This window comes from Montipora foliosa, chromosome 10, assembly GCF_036669935.1.
Source record: "Montipora foliosa isolate CH-2021 chromosome 10, ASM3666993v2, whole genome shotgun sequence".
NCBI classification, from domain to species: domain Eukaryota; kingdom Metazoa; phylum Cnidaria; class Anthozoa; order Scleractinia; family Acroporidae; genus Montipora; species Montipora foliosa.
In genome coordinates this window covers 32,830,450-32,837,949 of record NC_090878.1, presented here as the reverse complement: position 1 = coordinate 32,837,949, position 7,500 = coordinate 32,830,450, and the positions used below count along the sequence as shown (strand labels likewise).

At 38.7% G+C, this 7,500-nt stretch overlaps 1 long non-coding RNA gene across 1 annotated transcript in view; it reads left to right on the top strand.

The window, feature by feature from the left end:
• Positions 1 to 1,260: 1,260 nt before the first annotated feature.
• The window catches only part of LOC137974410 (uncharacterized), a 6,885-nt gene continuing 645 nt past the window's right edge, over positions 1,261 to 7,500 (top strand). Inside the window, exons 1-5 of the long non-coding RNA XR_011117454.1 lie at positions 1,261 to 1,304; positions 1,622 to 1,688; positions 3,286 to 3,318; positions 3,705 to 3,789; positions 6,271 to 7,500. The exon at positions 6,271 to 7,500 is cut by the window's right edge and continues 645 nt beyond it. This is a non-coding gene — a long non-coding RNA (uncharacterized lncRNA). The remainder of the gene's footprint in view (positions 1,305 to 1,621; positions 1,689 to 3,285; positions 3,319 to 3,704; positions 3,790 to 6,270) is intronic.

Here is a 7,500-nt window from a genome sequence, read left to right as displayed (position 1 = left end):
AATTTTGTATGGGGTAATTGATTCGCTTTGAAACAATACAATCATGTAGGTCTCATGCTATTAACAATGATAAGGCCTTGCGCACGGTATTGGTTGTCAAACGCTCGTTATCGACAATACCCGACTTTTAGCTGTTATTTCTTTGCTACAAAGTATTTATCTGGAATAATATCGAAAACAAACGCTTGTCTATTATGTCTGCTGTTTATTTTGATACTTGCCTTGCGTTTATTTTGCTTTGTTAGCACACAGCATCAAGACAAAGTTGGTGGAATCGGAAAATCTTTCGTCCAGCGCGTTACATTTTATTCCGAAACATCGCACTTTTAACATCGTTTCTATTGTTTTTATCGTTTCAAACTTTCTATCGTTCGTTTGGTTCGCGGCATCTATCGTTTCAAAAGATGGAAAGAAAAGGTTTAAAGCGTTTCAAAGGTTTCGAACCTTTCAAAGTCTGTACTTTGCGTGAGAGAATTAGTCACGTACTGAGTAAAAATTGTCACGTGCTAGGCGACCAAACTTTGCTCAGTGAAGCCGAACGAGGTACTTGTTTTGTTTAGGCGCTTTTTCACGGCTTTGCAATTTTCAAAACTGGAATTTTAGCGTGTATTTTGGGTTATGTACCAAAGAAATATTTCAGAGGAACGATTAAAACGAAGGAAACCAAGTGTTTTACAAACCATCGAAACGATTCAAACGAAACGAACCAAACGAACCAAACCATATATCAAACCATTTGAACGCTAAGCGAAACGAAAAATTTAATTTTGGCGTGATTGTTAAACATTTAGTGCAAAAACTAGTACTTTAACGCTAGTTCTACCACTATTACTCTAAAAGTACTCATTGTCTGTGGATGAATGTTTCCCAGGGTATTGTCCAACTAATGTGCACCTAAATTTTTAATTAATGTTCTTGGGTGATTTCGTGAAAGAAAGAAAATATTTACACAAACATCTCAATCGCGTTCACTGCTGTTTTTCTCGCTGATTTCAAGTGCGGGTTTTTTATTTTGTTGTTAACTGAAAACAGAAAGATCTTTTGAAGCTTTCTTTTTACCAGCTAAATGCACATGAAATTTACTTTCCATTTAATTTTACTTTCCATTAATCTTAAAATCCAGCGCTTTATTTAGCGTTACGTATTTTGGAACGGCCTTGACCACTAATACCGTGCGCAAGGCCATAATTAACACTAATAATAGCAATGATAATTTCATACCAAGGAAATTTGCTGAGAATATTGCTTTTTGTTATGACAGGTCGCTGGTCCACCAGGCCAACCAATAATGGCCATCCCTCAAGGTCTGTAAATGATTTTTCAAAGTTTAACCCATTGAGTCCTGAGTGAATTATTCCTCCAGACTATCACGTTGTGACCAGCTGTCACCTGTTTCAGACCCAGCAAGTACTGGAAGTGAATCCATGTATGCAATGATGAAGTCTGTCCCTGGAGGAAGCATTCCGGCGATAATAATTTTATTCTCTTTGCGTACATGTACATTAATATTATTTTATTTTCTATTGTTTTCCCAAGGATTGCCCCAATACCCACCCTTAGTCCTTTGTTTCCTGTCAGTGTGTTTGCCATACCGTCATGCAGTTTTTGTTTTCTGTTGCAGTACATGGGAGGTGGTCCTGAACCCCCGCTACCTCTAGGAGCCCAGGAGGCTCCTCGAGTCATGAATGGTAAGAGAGAGTTTAAATGACAAGTTATGTATTTATTAACTGGAACTGGCCCCCATTGGGGAGTAAAATTGTCTGGTGTTAGACAGAATAAAATCTTTTAAGTGTCAATCTTAGGAATGAAAAGATTAAGTTTGGTGCTTACTAATTCAAAGGTACATGTAGTCTTGCGTGGTTGTATGAATATGCAGGAAAAGCAGGTCTTAAGTTCAAGTGTTATAGAAATCTAAAAAGGAAAACTGAGGGGAACCAGGCATTTAAATTCAAAGATAATTGATCAAGAATATTTGTTAAAAGCTTTAAAATACAAAGCACTGTATTGTGTTCCTTTCCAAATTGAAGCTTAATTATCTCCGAAAAATGCATGGTTCCCCCCAAATTTTCTTTTTGTATACCAAGAGCACTTGCTAAGCTTGGCTTTCTCCACATAGTTGTAAGCAGTGCCAAAATATCTCTACATTTAATAATAAACACTACCGATAGGAAATCCGAATATCTGGAGATCTGTAGGACGTATGTGCAATAACAATAGTAGGCAACATCCTTAAAAGAATGTTCCAAGGAATTAATCACTAGCTTACTGGCTTAACTATGCTCAGGCTAGGAATCTTGATGAAGTATTGTTACTTTTGTATAGTTCGACTTACAACCATATTTGGTAAATCATATGATTAAAACAGAGAATGCCTAAAAACTCAGCGAGTTAACTGTTTTTCACAAATTTTTAACGCAACAGTATAAGAACATCCTGACACAAAATAGATTTTACAAATTATTTCTCAAAAAAATTGTGTCATAAGGCCCTCCTCAACCTCGTTCCCAGGGTCTCTCATCTTAACGCCTGGGGCGAGCCAGGCGTTAAGATGAGAGACCCTGGGAACGAGGTTGGGCCCTCCTTTGATTCACTTTTCAAAATATCAGTTCCTTTTTTTTGTCCAATTAGAAATTCCATGCTACAGTTCACAAAAAATGATGGGATGGTTGCCATATGGTGAACAAATGCCTCTTCCTTTCGTTTCCTGGGAGCTTTTACCTGTTTTTCACTGAAATGCATGGCATCTTCTAATTGAAGTGATGTCAGATTTCCATAATTGAAAACGATTCTTCATAGAACCATCCATGCAACCTTTCTGTAGGGCTCTTTGACTAAAAACCTTCCTTAGCAACCATTGTCTTTCTGTAGTTAAGTGCCACCCCCCTTAAACATTCAAAAACTCAATGTGGTGGAGGTTGATACAATCTGTTACTCTACTCAAACCAGCTGCTTACTTATAATTCTATTGAAACCCCTGGACTTTCAAATAATCAATGTGTTAACCCTTTCCTGCCCGAGGGGGGCCCCATTGACGAGTAAAGCTGTCTGGCATTAGACAGAGTGAAATCTAGAAGTGCCACTCTTTGGTTAGGAAAGGGTTTAAATGGGGACATTTTTTGAGTGGACTTTGATGTTGTTGACCGTTTCCTGCCTGACCTGATTTGACTGTTACTGTGAAACAACCTGCACTTTCATCCTTGTTTTATTTTCAAACAAGACGGACAATGTTGAGGTACTTCTGTAATGATGTTCATTGATGATTGTAAAGTAACATTTTTGTTTCAGATTCAAACCCTGATATGGAAGGCCCGTCCTAAGGTATTTATATATACAGTAACTTTCTTGTCAATTTTTTGCTTCTGTTTTGTGCAAAAAATTGCATGCAGCTTCATTTCCTGTTATTTGCTCGTGAGTTTCTAAAAATGGCAGCTCCATTGCTTGACTGATACCTTTTTATGGATCTCCTCTTTCTTGCTGCAGAATACCCGACCACTCTTTTATTCTTGTACATAGCTCTCCGTAACGTAGAGCTCGTGTTCATGTTTATTGTGTTGTTGAAAGTTGGATTTTTATATCACTAAATGAAACGATTTAATTTGATTTTAAAGAAGACTGTCTTTAAGGAGGGAAGGGTTAATGAGCGAAATTTGATACATGTAACGTTTGATGTAACTGACGTGTACGTGTGCTTGTGTTGTCTGTAGGATAATGAGAATGATCACAATCCTGGAACCCCTGGGGAGGGTGATGGACAGTTTGGCAATTCTACTGCCCTTCTCACAAGATAATGTAAGTGGGAACTTTTCTGTTAATTTTAGGTTTAAAATTCTGGTCGATTATCAATTAAGGTATTTGAAGCGGGGATCCGTAATCTAGAAGAAATCTAATGAAAAGGAAGATCGTTATCTTAGAGATCATGAATTGTCCTCATCCCATATTCGAAAAAAGGTAAGAAATATCGTTATGTTAAACGTCATCAACTGTCCTCATCCGTTAAATCAGACCCGTAATAATTAGACTGGGAGCCACAAATGTGACCCGTATGCTCTAAGGAGGTTGCCTACTAATTGAAAGGTATTTTTGCCCCGGTTTATGGTTATGCAGCAAATTTAGATCTTAAGAAGTCTTATTGAAATCCAAAAAGAAAATTGGGGGTAACCACGCATTTTTCAAAGATAATTGATGAATAATATTTGTAAAAAGCTTTAAATTACAAAGCAATGTATGTCTCTCAAAAATGCAAGGCTACCCCCAATTTTCTTTTTGGGTACTATTAAAGAGTACTTACTAAGATCTACTTTCTCCGGATAGTTTTAAACCGCGCAAAAATATCACTCTATTGGTAAGCATCATCGATAGGAAACCCGAATATCTCGAGATGCGCAGAACGTGTGGCCAATAACAATAGTAGGCACCGTCCTTAATTGCATGAGGTAATCATTAAACCATGTGAACATTAGCACTAAAAAACTGACACGGAGCACTGTGAAGCTGTTTTATTAAAAATGGCAGTTGGAACACATGTACAACCAGGTTTTCCCCAAAACTTGTTTCGATAGAGCCTGTTCCTCCTAGAATTGAATATACCATTTGTTAGTGAGATGGCCCTTCGGTTTATTACCACTGTCCAAGTGATCAGGGATGGATTTAAAAAGCTTTCTCAATATCATTAATAATTCACCAACCAAGTCGACCAATCACAGGATGTATACCACCACATCACGTAGATGTGTTTTCATACGTGCCTCAATAGAAAAGTAGATGAAACCTTTTAGAGATTTAGATAGGATATCTAAATCTCTTATAATTTTTCTCTGCCATCTCTAGGTAGAAAAACAAAACTAAACAATAGTCGGCCACTCGTTCGAGAATTGAGCTATACCAAGAACTTGTGCTTCGTGTTTTGAAATTCGAAGCACTAAGTACTCTGCCTTCGGTGTCGTGCTTTCATCTGTTTCTTTGTGTTTGGAACCTCGGATGAAACATTCCCACTCGTTATTGATATGTTACTTCTAATATGATCCAACTTGACCAGCTTCCTCGCAGATGATGGTGCGTGTTAAACTTATCGACATCCTTTAGCCAAATATTGACACGGTTGCTTTTACCTCTCCATCTGTCTGTCATAGGAATAGACAACGTTCTTTCATTATTCGTCTACGGTCGTTGTCATGTGCACTAACCAAATAAATCCAAATCTGCAGTTCCTCAGGAGGAAAAAAAAAACTATCATGTCGCAAAAAGAATATTCAATTTAGTTTCCTCTGTGCAAATTCCACGAACAGGAAATGGCACACACTTCTGGACAGATAAACAACATACTGTTTTCAAAGAACTATCACAATGCAAAGCAGTCTATGACGTCAACCCGGTATTAGGCTCGTTCCTCTTCTTTGCTTGGTCGTAGATCAAATATACAACTTTAAGGAGCCTCTAATACTGTGTTCACACTTGGCCGAAACATGCTTAGTCTGATCACGAATGAAACAAGTTTCGTTATGAAAAGTGTTCACATCAGACAGTGCAAGGCGCGAATCATGGTTGAAACATGATTATTCTGAGCATGATTGAAATAACCTCGCGAGGTAGTTTCAATCATGATCAGACCAAACATGTTCAAAATGGCGGATTGATGCGAGAGGAGGCAACTGCCCAAAAGAACCAAAATTGAGGCTATTAGGAGGCTAAATGTCTAGTTGCAATATGGGCCGACAAAGAAATATAACGGCAATTAACGGCGATTGTTGCAAATCAGCTTGTGGAAAACGGAATATCTTGCAACGAAGAAAGGGCAAATGCCGTCTCCTCATTAAACGCTTCATAGCCCTCCTCCGAACGGCTAGAAAATTAACACTAAACCAAAGAATGAATGCAACTGTTACAGAAGTTTCCAGCTTCAATCTACAGCTGAAATGTAAAAAAATTATGCGAGTGTCATGAAACAGCATAAGTTACACAACCATGCATGAAACGTGTTTCACACGGACATCTGGTGTGAACGACCCAATAAAAAACATGTTTCGGCGAAGCATGTTTCCTTGAAACATATTTACTCTAATCATGTTTCGGCTTTAATTTGAACACAGCTTAAAACAGTGACTTTGAGGGAGAGAGTATAGCGAACCAAAAAATTAATGTTTGACCAGTGCAGAGACTTGTTAAGTAGAGAGGGCAGTGCATGGAGCAGTGTAGAAGTATCTCTGAATCGAAAGCTCCCTTTTAGTTTTTGTTTGTTCGTTTTATTTAACGAGAGCTTTAATTTCCTTTCAGGATCACTGTGAATCGGTTGCGATCTTAAAGATCAAAGAAAGCATGCAAGAAGAAGCAAGAAGATTTGAAAATGTCGATGGAACGACGGACCATCAAGGAGAGTTTTTCATGCAATAACAGCTAGAGAACTTTCGCCTTTGTATATTTGCCAACCACTACCCAACGATTTGTAGAAAACAACTGTACACCAATGTACTTGATCTACGGAGTTTGCATTGGGAGAACAACCCTGCTATCGCTAAACGCCTTCTTCTCTTGTGCCAGGGAAGACGAGTCCAAAGTAGATGTCTCTAAATTAAGGTTATATTATATAGAAAGAGAAATATGTTTGTATAGTCCATCGCTTACGTTGTGGCTTATAATTAATACAGTTGTTGGGTGTTTCACTTTGTGTAGAATAATAGGCGAGTTCTTTGGGACAAGAAAGCTTTCATATTTTATCAGGAATGAATGAGTTTGCTGCTTCGGTGTAGCGTACAATAAGGGACAAAAGGGATCCAAGCCACGTGTTTAAAATCTGGTTGACCCTGATTTCTTTCTTGACCTCAAATGCGTTAAACACGTGACCAACACATGATGGGCTCGTTACGCCTTGGTGACGATTCTTTCTATTTATCCATCGCGTGCTGTAACGTTGTCAACACTTAGTAAATTCTAGTTCCTTCTTAGTGGTTCGGGTCAAAGTCACGTAACGCTCCTCGGGTGAGGAACGTTGTTTGCGCGACTGCTGCCCGAGTGGCTCCGAAGGAGACTAAGTAACATGTTCCAAATGAAGGAAAAACTTTGTGCAAATGGTTGCTTCGCCTTCTCAAGAAAAGTTTAAAACCGGAATATTTTGTGAGACTTGTACCTCGGTGCTCTGTAAAACTTGAGCGCAAGCAGGTGGTCGATGCGTTGGCGCCCAGCAGACCCAGTGATTGGTAAGCTTTTGATTTACACTGAAAAATCGAGGAGATGTTTGGAATGAAACCTTAAGCTCACCCCAAGTTTTCCGCAAGGTTTATATTTTGCTTCGTCTTTTAACGTGCATGAAGACGGCTAGTTATCCAATTTGCACGTTTAGTTCCAATGTGCATCAAGTCTCCTTATTTCACGCATATTTGGGAAACAGTCCTTACCGCAAGGTGTCCGCACGTAACAAGAGCGAATCAGTGATTGGCATGATACGGGCTGGGAGCATGGTGACTTGTTTGGCGTATGGGGTGCGTAATCCGAATTTTTGTATCAGTT